We start from the raw sequence: 20,463 nt of genomic DNA on the forward strand, positions 1-20,463 counted from the left end.
CTGTTTGACAGAGAAACCCTGTCTCAAAAAATCAAAAGAAAGAAAAGAAAAAAAAGAAAAGATGGCATTACCTGAGCATCTAATGTATATTGCTGCAATATAAAATGTCCTGTTAGGACATGGGTTAAAAACTGATTACTTGGGATCTGGTGTAGGTGTACAAGACCTAATACATTTATCATGTACATATTATCATGTACAAGACATGATAATAGCTAAGAACACTGCACACGAGCAGATAGGCCATTAAAATGGCTGCAACATGATGAACACGGTACCCTTGGGGGCTTTGATAGCGGTTTTGAAATACGTTGATGTGCTTTTTGTTTTTGTACATCTTGCTTGTGTCTTTCCCCCTAGTTTAAACATCACTGCCTTCAAAAGTTTAGGATTTTTACAACAGGAATGCAAAGGTTTACTCTTTTCCTCTAGAACCTCATTTCAAAAGTAAAGATCTTCAAAGCCAGATCTCTCCATTAGATTCTAACCAAGAAGACACTTTTGGGAATGTAGCTCAGCTCACAGACTGCTTGCCCGGTATGTACAAAGCCCTGGGTTCATTCCCCAGCACCAGCACTGTATAAACCAGCGGTGGTGCATACCTGTAATCTCAGGAGACCAGATCAGTCCCCCATCAACTCCTTAGTGAGGTGGAGACCAGCCTTGGATACAGAAGACTCTGTGTCAAAACAGCAACAACAGAAATCTTACAGAGGAGGGCAATGGTGAACAGAGCATTAGAAGCACGAGAAATGGAGGCAGGGAGAGAGCAGAGTGGCTGCTGAAGTTCTATTAGAAAGCGGTCACAGCGGCAAGATCAGAGGGGCGGGGAGGTGATCCTAGGAGGACGTGCACCACGGTGGAGCCGCAGCAGCGTCCAACAAGTACCGCTCCAGCTCCAGGGAATACCCAGACCTCTCCCAGCCTGCTCACACTGGTGTCTCCAAGGGCTGGGTTACAGCTTACAAATCATGTGACTTGCAAACATCAAGCCCCAGAGCAGAGAGCTGGATAGGGCAAGGGCAGCATTGGCCTGCAGCGCACAGATTCGGAACATGCTTGCTGAGTAGAAGGGCCAACTTGTCCTGTTTAAAACGTACAAAATATCCTCAAATATCTGGAGATATCTGAGGCATAGAGTAGTATAGTTTTTAATATAAACCATAAGACATGAGGTCATGGTAATTTCCTGTCACACACATACAAAAAAAGGCAATAAAAAACCCTTCCTGGTTAGGGAGGAGGAGCCTAGAGAGAAGGCCAGCAGCGTGGAATTCTCCAGTTGGGTGAAAGGGAACCTTCGAAGAAAGGCAGCTCAGGCATTCTTTCTGTTCCGGGACTTGGAAGAAACACCCCACACCAAAGTAGGGTTGTTGCAAACAGAGCCGCAGGGCTAGAGTGGGCTGGGTGAGCAGAAAGGAGCGTGGCTGGGGCTTGTGAGCTTTTAAGGGTCCCGAGTATCCTAACTAAGGCCCACAATGTTACTGGGTTTGAGATCCCAGCCTATGCCTCAGCAAACCAGACTGCTGCCTATCCTCAGTAAGCCAGTTAAAGCAGCCAAATGAATGATAAAAGCCGAGCGAAAAGATTTTTACTTAATGTGGCCACGTTGAAAAAAGAGACAAAGGGATCTAGTGACCCACTCAAGTTTGCATTGGGGTCTTGAAGTAAGGCTGAGTTTTAAGTAGAAGCCAAGCTAAACAGTCCTGGGCAGGCTGTGGTTCTGTAACCACGGTCCTGTTATTGCCTGGCTGACAAATTGCTAATCTCTTTCCTGAAATTTTCCTTCTGCCTGGCCCAGGCTTTAGATTTTTCTCTTCTCCCGGCATGAGGTTCCTGGGGGAATTCCAGTTTATTGGGGCCCATTCTTCCAGTAGTCTGATGACCAGAGTGAAAGACACAGTTGTCTCTTTAGAATGTCAGTCATCCCTGCTAGGCTGGCTACAACAGGGCTGGTGTCCTTGAGAGGGCTCCCCAACGACTGTGAGGACCTGTGAGACCCAAGGGACTGGATTCAGTCCAGGAGGGCTACACCCTAAGCGAGAAGCCGAGGCCAGCACAGGAGGCATCCACAGCAGGACACAGCAGTCTCGCAGCAAATGGTACCCACAGTAGAGAAAACACCTCTGCCTGCAAGGGGTAGAGGGCAAAAGGTGAAGCAGACCTTCCTCTCTACGGTGCAGAACCAGGTGATGGCGTGTACCACCTGCCTGCTGCCTGCACCCAGGCTGAGGTGCAAAGAGAAAGAACAACCGAGGAGTGCCTAAAGATAGACAAATCTGAACGGTCTAAATAGGAGTCCTGGCTGCTTTTCTAAGAGAAAAGGTCTAAACTAGAGGTGTCCTTAGAAGAACAAAGTGAAACTTTCCATAAAATAGAATTGGGGTGGCTCTCTGTTTTTACTGGCATACAAACCCAAGTTAAAATAAATATCTCTGCGCATGGGTCATTTAACCATATACTTTAAACCCGATATGTGTGTACACCTTGGGCAAGTATGCTAGCCCTGAACCTAATCTTTCTTCCTTTCTTTTTTCTTCCTTCCTCCCTCCCTCCCTTTCCCTTTCCCTCCCCCTCCTTTCTTTCTTTCTTTTAGACAGGGTTTCTCTGTGTAGCCCTGGCTGTCCTGGAACTCTCTCTACAGACCAGGCTGGCCTCAAACTCTTGAACTCAGAGATTCACCCACCTCTGCCTCCTGAGTGCTGGGATTAAAGTGTGCACCACCGCCATCCAGCAAGGTCCTGAATTTAAACACACACACAGCTGTGTCAATGTGCACATGTCTAGTCCCAGATATTCCTAAAGTTCACTTAAAGCCAACCTGCTCAACATGGTAAGATGCCACCTGAAACAAAAATCCCAATGAACATACACGTGCCCACATAATAAGCACACACAGAGAACTTTACACACACGTGAGCACACGTGCACGCATGTGCACGTGCACACACACACTTTTCAGCCCTTCGATCTCCTTTGTTCTTAGATCAATCTTTCCCTTAGGTGATGCATGTCATTCTGATGGGTCAACAGTCACCGGGCAGCAATATCATTTGGGGAGAAAACCAAATCTTGGCTTAAATTTTTTTTTCCTTTGGTTTTTCGAGACAGGGTTTCTCTGTGGCTTTGGAGCCTGTCCTGGAACTAGCTCTGTAGAGCAGGCTGGTCTCGAACTCACAGAGATCCGCCTGTCTCTGCCTCCCGAGTGCTGGGATTAAAGGCATGCGCCACCACCGCCCGGCTTTGGTTTAAAATTTTTAAGTGTCATCCCAAACTGCGTTAGCCTCACAAAGATATTTGATCTAGACTACTTCCCAGAAGGCCTCTGTGTAGAATCCTTTATGTCTCTTTTCCCAAGCCCTGCAGGTTCACTGAAGAGGCCTTGGAATTCGGTAAAATTCTCATATTGCCTCATTGGTGGCTCACTTTCCTGCTCCAGCTGCCACGAGCCCTTAGGAAGCTCAACCACAGGACAGAAAGCCTCTGCTGATGGGGATAGCCTCCGTGCAGCTTTCGGAGGACCTCAGGCAGGTGCATGCTGGATCCTTACCTATGGTAGCAGGACCTTCATTTGTTTCTTGCTCCATTTATGAAACGTTCCTTCAGAGGCCTCCCTGGTAAACACGGCCCTCACTTTTACATCAACAGCAGTAAGCAGAGGCTATCATCTGTCTTTCCCATTGTGTAGTTGTGTGCAAATGCATGTGTGTATAGATACACATTCCTGTGCATGTATGCGAAGGCAGAGCTGGACATCGGTGTCCTCAACTGCTTTCTGCCATATTATTCTGAGGTGGTGTCTCTCACTGCGACTGGAGCTCAGCCATCATGCTAGGCTCGTTGGCTAGCTACCTCCTGAAATCCCGTCCCTGCCTTCCTGTGAAAGAATTAGAGGCTCACACTACCCACGCTTGGGTTTCTAGGTGGGTGCTGGGGATTCCAAGTCAGCTCCTCATGCTTGCACGGCAAACTTTACCCTTTGTGCCATCTCCCCAGCCCCTGCCTTTCCTGTTCTAACAGCAACAAGAAGCCCTTCAAGGCTGACTCTTTGGCTTGAATCTCTTCCCTGCTGGCTAGAGAAAGGATATGGGCAACTAAGCCCATTTCTCCAACATTCATGTGGCCTCTTTCCTCCATGACCCAGTCTCCCAAGCTGCCCTCTCAAGGATGAAGGCTGCTCCTTCAAACCTCGCTGGAGCATCTGTCTATCTCTAAACCCAGCCTTCTAGTCTCCCCACAACCTCCTGCTGTGTGGCCCAGGTTACTCTCTGACTTTCCCTGGCGCTTCCATGACTTTCTCTGGAAAGATTCAGCTCTTCCAGCTGTTCAGAATCCAAGTTCTTCTTCTGCAAGATTTCTGGTGTCTGTCCCACGTGGCACACTGCTATGCATTTCCTCGGCTCTGTCCCACCCCGGGCTGCTCCAGGAACCCACGGGTCTCATCCATCTGGGTCACACAGACCAAGGGACACTCATTCAGGGTCTCCGAATCTAAGATACACTAGACGCCATTCCTAACCTTCTGAGATGCCCCTCAGAGTGTGCTGCCCTGGGTAGTTCGTGTAGAGAGCAGGCAGATGACGGCTGAACCATCAGCCCTCTCTATCACCGCAGATTTGACCAGTGAGGCCTTGGAAACAGTCCCTCTTAGGTGCTTCAGCTCCCTTGACTTCCTGATTTCTCCCTCCCAACCCAGGAAATGCTTCTGTGGTTTTCCTGCCCAAGAAGTAGGCAGGGGAGCTGTCTGTGAGTCACTTCATTGTCCTTACTCTGCGGTAAATTCTCCTAAAGTTGAAAAAAGTTCGATCCTCTAATATGATTTAAGCTTTGCAACCAAGCCTTTTTTGAATTATAAATAAGATCTTTTATTTTTCTTTTCTTTCAAAGGCTTGACTCATACAAATCCAGAGTGCTGTGATTTGAGATTCCTTTGGCAGGTGTGAATACAAAAATCCACTCAGACCTTCTTTCCAATGAAATGATTTCTTTGTAGACAGCGTCTGCTCTCCCCAAACAATGAGTGCCATTGTGGAGTAGGTGGAATATGCACAATGATTTTAGGAGACAAAAAAAAAAAAAATTCCTCTCTAAGGGGCCCCGTGAGATGGCTCAGATGATAGAGAGCACTTGCCAAGCAAGCCTGACGGGTTGAATTCTGTCCGGAAACCCACATAAAGGTAGGAGGAGAGAACCGCCTCTGCCAGTGAGTCCCCTGCCTCGTGTACACACTATGTGCTTGAACAGACATGCACACATTATAGTAACACATTTAAAAAATGTAAAATTCCGACATCTCCAAACACTATCCCAGGATATCTTTAGAAACAAGTTTGACTACAGCTTTGCTTTGAAATTATTGCCGATATTATAGCTTTCTTCTTCCTCTTTATTTTCCTTCAAGAGTACAGGCAGGATGTCGGAGATGTTTAATGGACCTTTTCCCTACTGCCGAGTCCTGCAAAACCACATTCACTGGGAAAGTAGTAGCCTTTTGAATTATGAAACAATTATATATATAACATTTCTATATAAACAGGCATGGATGTTTTTGACAGGGAGAAAAAAATAAAATATATGTGTTTGTTTAGAATGGGTGGCTGCATTTTTTTTATCTTCCTTACTCCTTTTCTTGCCCAGCATAAGCGATTTTTAGGGGGCTAGGGAATGACTTTTTTCAGAGGAATGCGAGCACTTTGGAGAATATCCATCTAAAAGGTCCGTTTAGCTCATGGAACAGATAGTGGTTTTATAAATAATCTTCTCTGGAATACGGAACGAAACCAAAGTGGAAAAGGAAAGAGTGTGGTGGGCATTGACAGGCCTGTCTCTCTTTCTGCCCCGCCTTCTCTCTCTCTTCTATATTTATTTAACGTATATGTGTACTGTGTGCCTGCAGTGTCCCTGGAAGCCCAAGAGGGCACTGGAGCCCCTGGAGCTGGAGTTACAGGCAGTTTGAGCCTTGTAGGTGCTGAGAACTGAGTCCAGGTCCTTTGAAAGAGCAGCCTTGTAGGTGCTGAGAACTGAGTCCAGGTCCTTTGAAAGAGCAGCAAGCGTGCTTAACAGCCAAGCTATCTCTCCAGCCCCCAGACTTTTCCCTCCCCGCCTCTCTTTTTGTTTGTTTGTTTGTTTATTTATTTACTGTCTATTTAGTTAGTTAGAGACAGGCCCTGACGTAGCTCTGTTGCCACCACGGAACTCATTATGGCCTTGAACTCAGAGATCTGCCTGCCTCTGCTTCCTGAGTGCTGGGATTAACAGCGTGTGTCCTCATGCCTGGCCTGACTTGTCCTTCTTAATGATGTATTTTGGTCTTTCCTTGATAACGAAATTTTGGTAAGGCTACTGAGGTGGCTCGGCAGGCAAAGGTGCTTACTGGCAAGCCCGATGACCCAAGTTGGAGCCCCTGGACCACGTGGTGAAAGGAGAGAACGTGTTCTCACAAGTCTTGACGTGACCTTCACAAATGCACCATGGTGTACACAGGCACACAGACGTGCATACATGCGAACAAAATAAAATAAACGTGATTTTTAGGATGGTTTTCAGAAAGAAGACTGAAGGCAACTGTGCCCCTCTTCTGGGGGATCCCACCACAGAGACACAGACTACAAGGGGCGTCTTTCCCCGTCTAACACTCTGTAATTTCTCCAGGGATGCAAGTCAGGTACAAGGTCATAACTGCTTCTACTTACAAGTAACCTTATTTTGGGTCTCAAAAATGAGTCAAGAGGAGTAAGAATTCACGCACAACAAATTTAACAAGCAGCTTGTGAAGCGTTTATCTATTCCTGTCTCTCCCACCAAACGTCAACCAAGTTTGAGCATCTAGATAGGGTGTTCAGCTGAGTTTGTGATTTCCTGTAAAACCCTAACACAGTTTGATCACAAAACGCCTCTCAAAAAGCAAACTGGAATTTAATCTATGTTTGGTTAAAAAAAAAAATCTCGAAGACAGTTTTCTAATGTTTTTTAGACGTTAGAAGCTTATGAAACTTTAAAATGTCCTCTTCTAACAAGGAGAACCCTAAGAGAGACATACATGGATCCCCCTGGGAAGGAGAAATAGACAAGATCTCCTGAGAAAATTGGGAGCGTGGGGGTGCGGTGGGGTGGAAGAAGGCAGGGCAAAGGGGGAGGGGAAGGGGAGGAGGGGAGGGAGAAGGAGAACTTGAGGGAACAGGATGATTGAGATGGGAAAATGACAGAGAGGGAGAATAAGGAAGAGATATCTTGATAGAAGGAGCCATTATGGGCTAGTGTAAAACCTGGCACCAGGGAAATTCCCAGGAATCCACAAGGATGAACCCAGCTAAGAACCTAAACAATAAGCCGTCCCCTGTAATCAGACCGATGACTACCTTAATTGTCAGAGAACCTTCATCCAGCAACTGATGGAAGCAGATACAGAGATCCACAGCTAAGCACTGGGCCAAGCTTCTGGAAACCAGTCCAAGAGAGGGAGGAGCAATATATGAACAAAGGGGTCAAGATCATGATGGAGAAACCCACAGAAACAGACCTGAGCTAGTGGGAGCTCTCTGACTCTGGACTGATAGTGGGGGAAACCTGCATAGGACCAAACTAGACCCTCTGAATGTGGTAACAGTTACGTGGCTTGGGCAGCCTGTGGGGCCACTGGCAGCGGGACCAAGATCTATCCCTACTGCTTGAACTGCCTTTTTGAAGCCCATTCTTTTTGGAGGGATACCTTGCTCAGCCTAGACATAGGGGGACAGGCCTTGATCCCGCCTCAAAGTGATGTGCCAGGCTTTGTTAACTCCCCATGGGAAGCCTCACCCTCTCTGAGGACCGGATGGGGGCTGGGGTGGAGAAGGTGGGAGGAGCAGAAGAGGAAGGAGTGGAACTGGGATAGGTATTTAAAATGAGAAAAGATCATTTTAAAAAATATATTAAAAAGAATAAAATAAAATGTCCTCTTCATCTTCACTAAAGCTACATACACAGAAAGAAGCCATTGATAATGGCGAATACCTGCCATCCCAGCACTCAGGAGGCTGAGGCAGGAGGATCACCACTAGTTCAAAGACAGCCTGCTCTACCTAGTAAGTTCTAGGCCACCCAGCGCTACAGAATGAGACCCTGTCTTGACCTTTCCCCACCAAGAAAGAGAGAGAGAACCACACGTGCACACTCCATAGACATTTCCTACAGAATAATGGCAAAAGCCTTATCTGGAGATAATGTTTTTTTTATTGACACTTTTAAATTACTTCAAATAACAACATGGAAACACAAGAACATTAGGAGGAATCATTTTATCATGTGTTTGCTCTATGTTACAACGCAGCAAAAGCAAGGATCTTAAATGCTTAATTTTAAACTAGTAAAACAGATGAACATGTAATACCAGATTAAGAAGAAGAATAAAAATAACGGCCAGGGAAAAAAGAACCCACTCACAGCAGCTTTTACCCTTTTAGGGAACAATATGAGGGATTTTTGCCTCTTGAATTATTGCTTTTCTTTCTCTTCCTTCCCCCCTTCCATCCTTCCTTCTTCATTTCTTTTATGAAGACAGGTTCTTTATAGTTCAGGTTGGTCTGGAGCTCTATATATAGTCTCAAACTTACAATAATCCTCCTGCCTCAGATTTCAGCCTCTTGCCAATGTTTCGTTCCTAACTTCTTAATGTTTCAAGAGATAACTCACAGACTAGACCTAACTGCTGCTCATTTTATTTTTATATTTATTCTTTGATAATTTTATACATGTATGCAATGAAAGATGATCATATACTCTTCCCATTTCCCCTCTCCAACTCCCCTGTTACCCTCAGCAACACCTGCCACCCCCTCCTGACTTTATGCCTTATTTTTAATAGGTCACTAAGTCCAGCCAGTGCTGCTCATACCTCATGGTGTGGGGCCGTCCACCGGAGCATGGAAAAGCTACCAGCGGCCACACTCTCAAAGGAGAATGATTCTCCCTCCCTCTGCTACTATCAACTGCAGTTGCTCCTCAGTAAGGCATGGGGCTGGAGGGCATCTCCTCCATCTAGTAGGAATTTGGGATGACTTGATCTTCCCTAGGTCTGGGACAGGTAACCGCAGCTGCTCTGAGTCCATGAGTTCAATAGCGCGTCACATCTAGGAGACGGCATTTCACAGCGTCCCTCCCTGTCTTCCAGATCTCACATCGTTTTTTGTCTGTTTGTTGTTTTTCGAGACAGGGTTTCTTTGTGGCTTTGGAGCCTGTCCTGGAACGAGCTCTTGTAGACCAGGCTCGAACTCAGAGATCTGCCTGGCTCTGCCTCCCTAGTGCTGGGATTAAAAGCGCCACCGCCCAGCCAGATCTCACATTCTTTCTGCCTTCTCTTCTGTGATGGTGCCTGAGCCTTGGCAGGGAGTTGACAAAGATGTCCCATTCAAGCTGGGCACTGCACATCTTCTCGGCACTTGGTCCTGTCACGCATCTCTGCCTTATCACTGTCCGCTGCATGAAGAGGTTTCTCTGACCAAGGCTGAGCACAGCCCAGGCCCGTGAGTGTAAGTTCAAATATTTAGAGGGCAGTTTAGCAATGTGACCATTTAGCAAAATGGCAATAGAAGACCCTATCCTAGGGCCTAAGACTTTCCCAGCCATGGGCTTTTGATCAGAAGTGTGGTACCAGGCATGAAATTCCCTTCTGTGAACTTCAAACTCAATTAGAAAGCAGGTAGTTACTGTCCTGTGTCGGGTCATGCCACTGTTACACATCCTGCCTCTCAGGTAAGTATTGCGGCATGCAGGCCCACTGCTGGCTAAAATCATTGATGCTTTCTTTCCCCCTCAGCAGCCAGCATAGCACCCTCTGGCAAGGTAAAAATCTAGCCAGCAAGGGGGAAATTTCCTGGTCAGTTTGGATTGATTTTTCTATGTCCTGCAGCCAAAGTGAAAGGTATTTGAGCAAAGGAGTCTTACCAAGTAGTTATGGTGGGCAGCCAAAGCAAAGGCAATATATGTGCAGTTTGGGTGCTTCTGAGGTTACTGAGTAATAACTCAATGGCAAGTGGCCCATGCTTCTTCCTGTGACTTCTGTTTAACCACCTATGCCGTCTGGGAGGCTCTCCTGTTGGAACTCTTTGAAAATTAGTTTCCTAACTAGTGGGCTTCCATATGGCTTTTTCTCATACATCTTTGGATCAAGTAGGTCAGCCCTCTCTCTTCCCCCTCCCCTAGACCCCAGCCCCACTTAGCCTTTTAGCTTCCAGTATTCCTTCTTCTCTTACATCGAACATATTCTACTACCAATTATCTTTCTAATTGGGTTTGAGATGGCAACCTTCAGTATGGCTTTTTCATAACCCACTGAGTTAGCCCTTCCCATCCCAATCTCCTCCACAACCCCCCCACTTAAGCCTTTTCACTACCAGTACTTTTGTATAATCTGCTTCCCCTCCTTCAGCATAACCCCCTGCCAATGGCCCCTTTCTGGTTTCTTGAGTGTCAGTTATGCTCCAAATTAAACAGACAAAAGCTCTGAGCCGGGCGGTGGTGGCGCGCGCCTTTAATCCCAGCACTCGGGAGGCAGAGACAGGCGGATCTCTGTGAGTTTGAGACCAGCCTGGTCTACAAGAGCTAGTTCCAGGACAGGCTCCAAAACCACAGAGAAACCCTGTCTCGAAAAACAAACAAACAAACAAACAAAAAGCTCTGAAGGTAGGATCTGCACAAGAGAGAGGATGTGTGGTGTTTGTCTTCCTCATCAGTATAACTTTTCCAGTTCCACCTACATATCTGCAAATTTACTATTTCATTTTTCTTTACAGCTGAGTAATATTCCACCGTGTACCACATTTTTCTTTTTTCTTTTCTTTCTTTTTATTTCTCTCTCTCTCTCTCTCTCTCTCTCTCTCTCTCTCTCTCTCTCTCTGTGTGTGTGTGTGTGTGTGTGTGTGTGTGTGTGTGTGTGTGTGTGTGTGAGATAGGGTTTCTCTGTGTAACAGTCCTGGCCGTCCTGGAACTCACTTTGTAGGCCAGGTTGTCTTCAAACTCACTGAGATCTGCCTCTCTCTGCCTCCTGAGTGCTGGGATCAAAGGCGTGCACCACCATGCTTGGTGAAGCACATTTTTCTTACCCATTCTTCTGGTTTTGGGAGGGATACTGTAAACACCCCAGAATCACTCCAACAGAAACCGAGTTTATGTTATGTGGTCATATATAGATCTCAAGGGTCTGGGCCCAGCCTACTTGTTAGGGAGGTCTATTTCTGTGATAAACAGCATGACCAGAAGTCACCTAGGGTAGAAAGGGTTTATTTTAGCTCCCAGCTCTGAGGTCCCACTGCTGCTCCGAGAGAAGTCAGGGCAGGAATCAGGCAGGGCAGAAATCCCGAGGCAGGAGCTGAAGCACAAGTCATGGAGGAGTGTTTACTGGCTTGCCCTCTGCGGCTTTGGCAGGCTGCTTTCTTAAGCCACTCTGGATCGGGGTGGTATCTCCCACATTGAACTAGGCTCCCCCACATCAATCGTTAATCAAGAAAATGTTCCACAGCCTTCCCTACTGGCCAGTTTTATGGCTTCATTTCTTGGTTTAGATCCATCTTCTCAAATACCTCTAAGTTTGTGTTGTTGAAATAGGAGCGGCGGGGCTGCGTCCCCGGCACCCGGCCGCCTGCGTGGCTAGCTTATGCCCGAAATAATTACACGGAAACTGTATTCTTTCAAACACTGCCTGGCCCGGCTAGTTCCAGCTTCTTTTTGGCTAGCTCTTATATATTGTTTTAACCCATTTTTAATATTCTATGTAGCCCACGAGCTGGCTTACCAGGGAGGATCTTAACCTGCGTCTGTCTGGAGCGGGAGAATCATGGCGACTCTTTCACTAAGCTTCTTTCTCCCAGAATCCTCTTCTGTTTTCTCCACCCACCTAAGGGTGGGCCTATCAAGGGGCCTAGGCAGTTTCTTTATTAATAAGAAATCACTCCCACATCATTGTGTCAAATTGACAACAACCAACCAGCAATGTTAAATCAGGGAAATGCAATGAGTGAGTGGCAATTCTCTCTGAGTTGGTTTAATATCCTGGTAAGGATGCCTAGCTCTGGTCTTTGTTTTTGGTAGTGATGGGGAATGAACATCAGGCAAGGCCTAGATCCAGTTTTTTTTTAAATATTTATTTATTTATTATGCATACAATATTCTGTCTGTGTATATGCCTGCAGGCCAGAAGAGGGCACCAGACCTCATTACAGATGGTTGTGAGCCACCATGTGGTTGCTGGGAATTGAACTCAGGACCTTTGGAAGAGCAGGCAGTGCTCTTAACCTCTGAGCCATCTCTCCAGCCCCCCCAGATCCAGTTTTAACACTCTGCTGAGAAGTCTTTGGACAGAAGTACGGCATAAAGCAAATGAGACAGAGGTGTCTGGATTGTACCAGTAGTCCTTAAAGAAAAAAAAAAAAAACAGGACTGGGGTGAATTGATTTGTTACATGGGACAGAGAACTAACCCCCTCCCCAATTCTATTCCCTAAGAGAGAGATGATACTCACTTCACAAAGGCAATAGAAAAAGCATGGCTGGGGGGAAGGGGAGGCAGCATCCACAGCAGCTCCTTGACTGTCCTGAGGGCGAGAAAGCAATAGTGAATATTTTCATGAAGTCATATTTATTAAAAATGATAGGATTCTGGCCATTGAGATGGTTCAGCTGATAAAAAGTTCTGGTCTGACCCCTGGGATCTACATCAAGCAGGGAAGAACTGGCTAAGTTAGACTCTGGTCCTCCCGGGTGTACCACGGCAAGTGTGCACTCCCCATAATAACTAAATACATCCTTTAAAGATTAAAAAATGCCAGGTGGTAGTCACATACAACTTTAATCCCAGCACTCTGGGAGGCAGAGGTAGGCAAATCTCTGAGTTAGAGGCCAGCCTGGTCTACAGAGCAAGTTACAGGACAGCTGGGGCTACACAGAGAGACCCTATCTTGAACTCCCATCCCCCCAAAAGATTTAGAAAATGGTAGATTCTGGAGGAGCAGAGACTTGGGGGACTCGTCATGATAAGTTGGCGATAGACTCGCCCATAGACTGGGTTTTCTGTTCTCACACTGTCAGGTACTGCTTGCTGGGTTAGGAATCTTGCCTCCTGGTGTGGAATAGAGAAGGCGTGTCTCCCGGGAGACGCATGAGAGGGTTCTGTTGTGCTAAAAGCTATGACCATTTACCCAAACGTTTTCCCATATTGTGTGTTAGCACACAAAGAATTACTGGATCGGGGACATAGCTCAATTGGTAGGACGCTTGTCCAACATGCATGAAGCCTTGGGTTCCATTCTTCAGTATAAAGTGGGTATAATGGTACATACCTGTAATCTTAGCCCTCAATGGTGGAGACAGGGGGATTACAAGTTCAAAGTTGGCTTCAGCTATACAGGGAGCTGTGGGCCAGTCTGGGAAACATGAGACCTTGTCTCAGGGAAAACACAAAACGTTACCATGTTGCCAGTGCTATACTGTACTTTGGGTCTTAAGCATCTCCCACAGGACTATGGTCAGGCTGGGTCTCTATCCTCAGTCTTGTGCCATTGTAAAGGCACAAGGATACAATTACTAGGACGTGGAGGAGCTTTTGGGAGGTGGGGTCTAGTGGGGGTCTTTAGAGCTCTAGGGATGAGCTGGGGGGGGGGCGGGACTGTGGTTTTTCGAGACCGGGTTTCTCTGAGGTTTTGGAGCCTGTCCTGGAACTAGCTCTTGTAGACCAGGCTGGTCTTGAACTCACAGAGATCTGCCTGCCTCTGCCTCCCAAGTGCTGGGATTAAAGGCGTGCGCCACCACCGCCCGGCTCTCTTTTCCCTTTCTGACCATGAGTTGAGTAGATTCGCTCCACCATGCTTTCCTACCGCATGTGCTTCTTTAACACAGCCCAAACCACAGGCCCATCCAGTCCTGGATGGAGCCATCAACACCGTGAAGCTTTTCCCTTTACATTTATTGCAGGCATTTGTATACAGATAAAGAGCTGATGCTGGCTACAATGACGGGTAATGGTTGGGCCCTTAAAGAAGACCAGCAGAGGAGGTGCTGAACTCGGGGTGTGTGTTTGGGGGGTGGTAGTGGAAGGGGTGGGAGAAGGATGCGCTCTGCGGGCATATCTCAGTACCTGCATGTCCAGTGCTAACTGTAAACGAACACGGATGGCAGCAAGCACAATTAATGATTCATACCCCCTGGGGATGAAAATTTGAGTCACCAATAGGCAGCAGCCCAGATCTGCTGAATGCTGGCCAAGGGTGGGGACGCTTGGAATGGGTGGAATAGAAGGGAGATGAAGCGTATCAGTGCTGCCCTGAGACCAGTTTATGTGGGGGATACGGCAGCTCATCCCCTGAACCGTAGCCTATTGAGTCCATTAGGACACAGGCTGTGTGATCGGCTGGACTAAGTCAGAGCAGGACTGGGTGTATCAGATTCCTCTGTCACTCTGCTGTGTCCCCTCAGTAAACTTCCTGAGGCCCTTGTTGAGGACATCGGCTATGTGGCAGATGAATCTGGAAGCCACTCACTTGCACTGCTCAGCCCAGCTCCTTTTCCTTTTTGCCCTTGGGCCTCTTTGCCTCTGCCATTCAAGATGCCTGCAGTTGCCTGCTCAGCCATTCTACACACAAGCAACATTGGAAATATTAGGGAGTTCACACCCTAGTCCAGCAGAGATGGAAAGTAACCAGCAAACATTCTTCCTGGAAAGGACGGTTCGGAGATACGCTCTAGACCTAATCAGAGATATGCTCTAGACCTAATTGAAAAATCTCAACTCTGCTCAAGAATACAAGCTCCATATCACAGAACCTTTGCACCAGGGTGGCTCTCTGCCCTGCTCTACTCATCCCAGTCCTCTACTGGAGCTTGCACCAAAACATGCTGGTAATGGTTTAGTTACTGATACTCTGTGGGGACACTGTCATGGTTTGCAGGGTCTACCTATTGCTGCAAGCACACTCACAGCATGAACTTTAGATTACAGGCTTCTACCACATCTGCAACTTGGAGAGCAAAGATGCGCAGCTGGCCCTTGCCCTTGGAAGTCACTGCGAGTAGATTCAGTGTCTCACTGGTGGGAACGGTGTCACAGAGAAAACTGAGACATTGTAACTTTTGTGTTCGCCCATGAGAGCAAAAGCCAAGCAGTGGTGGTGCACTCCCAGAATCCCAACATTTGGAGGAAGAGGCAGTTGGATATCTGTAAATTTGAGGTCAGCCTGGTCTACAGGGCAAGTTTCAGGACAGCCAGGGCCACACAGAGAAGCCCTATTTCAACAAACAAACAAACAAAGCACTGGCAGTCTGGGGTGATGGCTCCGGGGCTAAGAGTCCTTGCTGCTCTTGCAGAGTACTCAAGTTTAGTTTCTACAAGTCATATTGGCATCTAAAACAGCCTGTAACTCAGGCTGAAGGGGATCTGACGGCCTCTTCTGGCCTCTACGGGCACAGGTATACAGGTATGCATGTACATGGGCACGCACACACACATACAAATACTTAAAAAAAAATAAAAAACAAAATAGAACCAGTAACAAACTGACATTAACTATGGAACTCAGCAAGATGGAGGTAGAAGCGAGGGGGAGGCTAGAGAGAGATGCTCTGGTTCATTTTCTATTGTACAGTAAACTGGTGGAGGGCAGAGGAGAGGGAGGGCAGGGAGAATGAATTGAAGGTTACTCATCTTTGGGAATGTAATAGGTAAGAACACCATCTCCAGTAGGTTAAAGGCACATGCCTTTAATCCCAGTACTCGGAAGGCAGAGGCAAGCGAATCTCTGTGAATTCAAGGCCAGCCCTGATCTACAAGAGCTTGTCCTGGTACAGCTAGGGCTGTTACATAGAGAAATTCTGTATCGAAAAACAAAAACAAAACAAACAAGCAAAAAGAATACCCTCTCCAGAGACAGGGAGAAGGCTGATGGAATTTTCAGATGCACTGGGTTTGAGGGTTCTTCATGGGATTCTGATAGAGCTAGCTAGTATGAAACACAGCCCTGGGACTTAAGAAATACATTAAAAATGGGGAGGCAAGATATTAATGTGAAAACCTCTGTGTGTGTGTGCGCGCGCGTGCGTGAACATGTGTGTGTAGGTGCACATATGGAGGCCAGAAGACAGCCCCAGCTGTTGTTCCTCAGGAGTGATCAATCTTGTTTTCTGAGACAAGCCTCTCATTTGTCCACTGAGTAGACTGAGGTGGCCTGCCAGCAAGCCCAGGGATCTGCCATCTCCACCTCTCCAGCACTAGATACAATCCCTAACTTGCTTGTGTGTATGAACTCAGGAATGTGTGTATGAACTCAGGTCCCAATGCTTTAGCAGCAAGCCATCTCCTGAGTCTTGCTGTAAATTTCATTTATTTATTTTGTTTATTTAATTTATTTATTTTTAATCTTTTGAGACAGAGTCTCTCTATATAGCCCAGGCTGTCCTGGAACTCACTATGTAGACCAGGCGGGTCTTGAACACACAGAGATATGCCTGTCTCTGCCTTCCAGTGCTGGGATTGAAAGCATGCGCCATCAAGTATGGTAAAAGTTTTTTGACAATGATTTAGTATTCTGGGAATACCCTGCCAGCTTTCCCCTCCCACCAGGCAGCAGGGCTTCCTGAATTACTGCCCTCTGGGCAAAGAAGAGAATGGTGGCTCCCTTTGTCAGTTTAGATAAGAACCTTTGAAGTTCCTGGTAAAGTAAGTTCAGGAGAAGGCTCTTCTTCTTCCTCCTCCTCCTCCTCCTCCTCCTCCTCTTCCTTCCTTCCTTCCTTCCTTCCTTCCTTCCTTCCTTCCTTCCATTTATTTATTTTCATTTTATTTTAATAGCCTGGATTTTGAGGACTAAGAGCCAGCAATGACCCCATCAGGAGGGCTCCACAGGCAGCTCTTGCCACCTAGCCTGACGTTCCGAATTTGATCCCTGGTCCCACACAGTGGAAGGAGAGAACTGATGCTGTGAGTTGTCCTCTGACCACTACTGCTATATGCCTGTGCACACGTGTCCTCTGATCGCTATGGCTACATGCCTGTGTACATTCACACATCTGCTCAATCCATCCATCAATCAATCAATCCATGGCAAAAGAAAGGATTTAGTTGACTTCAGCTAGGTGTCTGCATTATGTGGGAACTGAGACAGAACAGAAACACGGAAGATTATGGACATGGGAATAGTGAAGCCACTTACCAGCCGAGAATGGAGAATTCTAGTACAAGAGCATGGGCTCAGTGTCTGAAGTGGTTGCTTTGCAAGCATGAGGACCTCAATCTGATTTCCATAAACTTCTGAGAAGATAATGTACATAAAAGAAACTCCACATGGAGTTTACTTTCTTACCTACCCAGCGAGTTCCAGGTCAGTGAGAATAAAAAATAAGATAAGAAGTGGGGTGGACACAAGAGAAGGACAAGCTGTTGGATTGTACATCGAAGGTGAACATGGTCTCCATACACCATGTACACCAGCACTCACATTGCACACACACACACACACACAAATCCAACACAACTAACCTTTGCTTGAGGCCTTCCCATACCTCCCTGCAGTTTGTTCTGATTCTCACCAGAAACCCCAGGGACAGGCAGTGGAAGGACATGTCCTGACTCCTTGTGCAACCTTAGTGGCTCCTGATTTTACCTTACCTGACCGGAATCCCATCCAGGGCACCTCTGGAACCACCCTAGACTCTCACTTAACAAAAAGAGAGGGAAAAAAAATTCTTACCCACCCTGTGAGATGTAACTTGAGACCACCAGCATGATCTGTCTACAGCTCAGACACTTAGGCAGTCCTTTCCTTGAGAAGCCCACACCCATGCTCTCGAGAATGCTTTATTCTCTCTTCTATTTTTAATAAATGCAAGTTCTGCTTCATACAGGTTAATCCTGAAACTATTTTCTGTGGTATGGCCGAGGATCTGGTTTTGCCTGAAGCCAGGTCTCTGAAAAGACCTCAAGCAGCTGCAGGTGACAGTGTGAAGCTGGGAATCCATCCCTGCCACTAGACAGGAATGATTACATGGGAATACCTATGTGGAGATTGCTTGGTTTCCAGTCAGGTAAGCTGAGGTTCTATCCCCCAGGTTCCAGTGGGCTGCAGTTTGCTTCCTAGAAAGGCAAGGAGCTGGAGCTTTTCAAGTACTGATTTCAATGCACTTCTAAGTGAATAAAAAAAGAATGATTTGAGTTAAAAATCTGAAAAACCCGAGTCTAGAGTATCTACATCACTCTGTTAACAATTACCATAACCGATCACCACATACATTAGGGTTCTTCAGAGAGTATATGGGTATGTAAAAGGGACTATTATGGAGACTCCGGAGGCCCATGTTCAATCCCTAGAACCCACATAAAGATGGCAGGAGAGAAGCAACTCCACAAAGTTGAGTCTGACTTCCACATTCTCTCTGTAGCACCCCAAGCATGAACATATACACCCTTCACCACTTCCATGAATAGCCCATAGAGCTGAGGAAGACTACATCGAGAAAGGGGTTCTCAGTGTAGTTATTGGGCCACCAGGTAAGAACTTCTCTCTTTCAGGAGCCGGCTTCACAGGGCCCCTCCCAGCTTTCTGTGGGGAGGCAATAGTAATCACTCCTGTTCATCATAAGGAAGCACCTGCCAGGTTAACTCTTCCTCGTGATTTTCATTGGATGGAAAGAAAAGAACCATGATTTAAAAACTGGGATTTGGAGTTAGCATTACCAAACGCTGCAGCTCCGAATCTCATGTGGAGTTCTCAATGATCCCATCGCCAATTCCAAGCTGTCGATTCTTCCATCATTACATGTTAACACCAGTAATGGAATTATTTCTCATCTTGTTTGAAATAACTTGAATGACCTGCTTAACATTCATTATAAAAATGTACACAGTGCCATGTACATGTACACATGATGGTGCGTGTCTTTAATGCCAGCACTCAGGGCAGTGGCAGGCGGATCTCTATGATCTCTATGAGGGGATTCTCAGTCTGTGTAGTGAATTCCAGGCCAGTGTTACACCGTGAGACCCTGCTTAATTTTAAAAAACAAAATAACACAATGAGATATTAGGAGGAATTATTACTCTCAAAATAACAGACATATAGAATATATTTCTCCCTCCTTCTTTTGAGACAGGTCTCACGAAGTAGCTCTGGGTGTTCTGGAACTCACTATATAGATCAAGCTGGCCTCTTGAGTGCATTGACCACTGAGATTATTTTATTCTTATTTATTTATCATTTATTGCTTATTTTATTCCTAACACCTAAGGACACAGATAGGTGAGTTGATAAAGGGAAAGAATTGATTCTGCAAGTGCCTATTTGTTTACTTATTTGTAAGACTGGGGCTCCAACGTCGGCCTTGCCCATGCTAGGCATCATTCTCCCAGGAATGTACATCGCTAGCCCCACGATAGCGTTTAGATTTAAGTAAGCCAACAATTTGAGTATTCACTAATACTGCGCCCATATTTACCTGTCACATCTGTCCTAACACAAATGATAAAGTGTGGGTTACATATTAACAGAATTCTGACAGCTAATATGAATGAAATGGATTCTGTCAAAGTTCAATGAAATATTATATAAACAATCAATCGCTCACCCCGTCAACATTTTAAACAGCGACTAGTAATTCAGGATTAGTTTAATTCTCTTTGGGATCTGTAAAAAAGCATTTATTTTATTTATTTTGTGGGCACGCGTGTTGGTTAAAAAACAACTTGCTGGCTGGAGTCAGTTCTCTCCTTCCTCCATGTGGGTGTGGGGCCTCGGGCTCCCTTGTTGTCAAGCTCGGTGACGAAGGGCTTTTACCTCCTGAGCTATCTCGCGGTCCCTGAAATCAGATTTGAGAGTCTATATTTCCGCAACATTTTGCAACTATAGAAATACAAGATATCATTTGGGCCTGTAATCTAGGATCAGGAGGGTGAGTCAGAAGGAAACTGAGTTGGAGGCTCGCCTGGGAGACACACCAAGGCCCGTCGCAAAACATAGCGGCTCCCTTCCCACCCCCACCCTTTCTTTCTTCAGGGCCTTTCGGCGGTGCAGAGGCTCAGCTAAGCACGTTTGGATGGCTAACTAAGCCTGGCGGCCGGACTTGGAGCAGACTTCCCCCACCCCACCCCCACTCCCACCCCCACATTTAGGCCTGCGCATTCTCTCCCGGGTCCTAAAGTGGCTTTTGATCCGCAAGAGCACGCTTTCAGACGTGGATTTAGGATGGGACTTAAATGCGCCTAATCTCCAGGCTCTAAACACAGGCCCGAGTGGCGGCGGGCTCCCAGGGAGACCTGTTGTTGAGCAAAACCGCAAGGTAGTTTCTCTGCGGAAGAGCGACGTCCCCCATCCCCGGCCCCCCCCCCCCCCCCGCCCCCGCGCCTGCAGAGGCGGGGGCTGCGGGTTTCAGCCACCAACCATTCCAGCCCGCGCGCGCCCCCGCCGCAGCCCTGCCACGCGCGCGCGCGCGCGCCAGCCGAGCTCCTTGTGTCTGG

This window comes from Alexandromys fortis, unplaced genomic scaffold (assembly GCF_014885135.2).
Source record: "Alexandromys fortis isolate MF-2015 unplaced genomic scaffold, M_Fortis_MF-2015_v1.1 scaffold_22, whole genome shotgun sequence".
Classification (NCBI taxonomy): domain Eukaryota; kingdom Metazoa; phylum Chordata; class Mammalia; order Rodentia; family Cricetidae; genus Alexandromys; species Alexandromys fortis.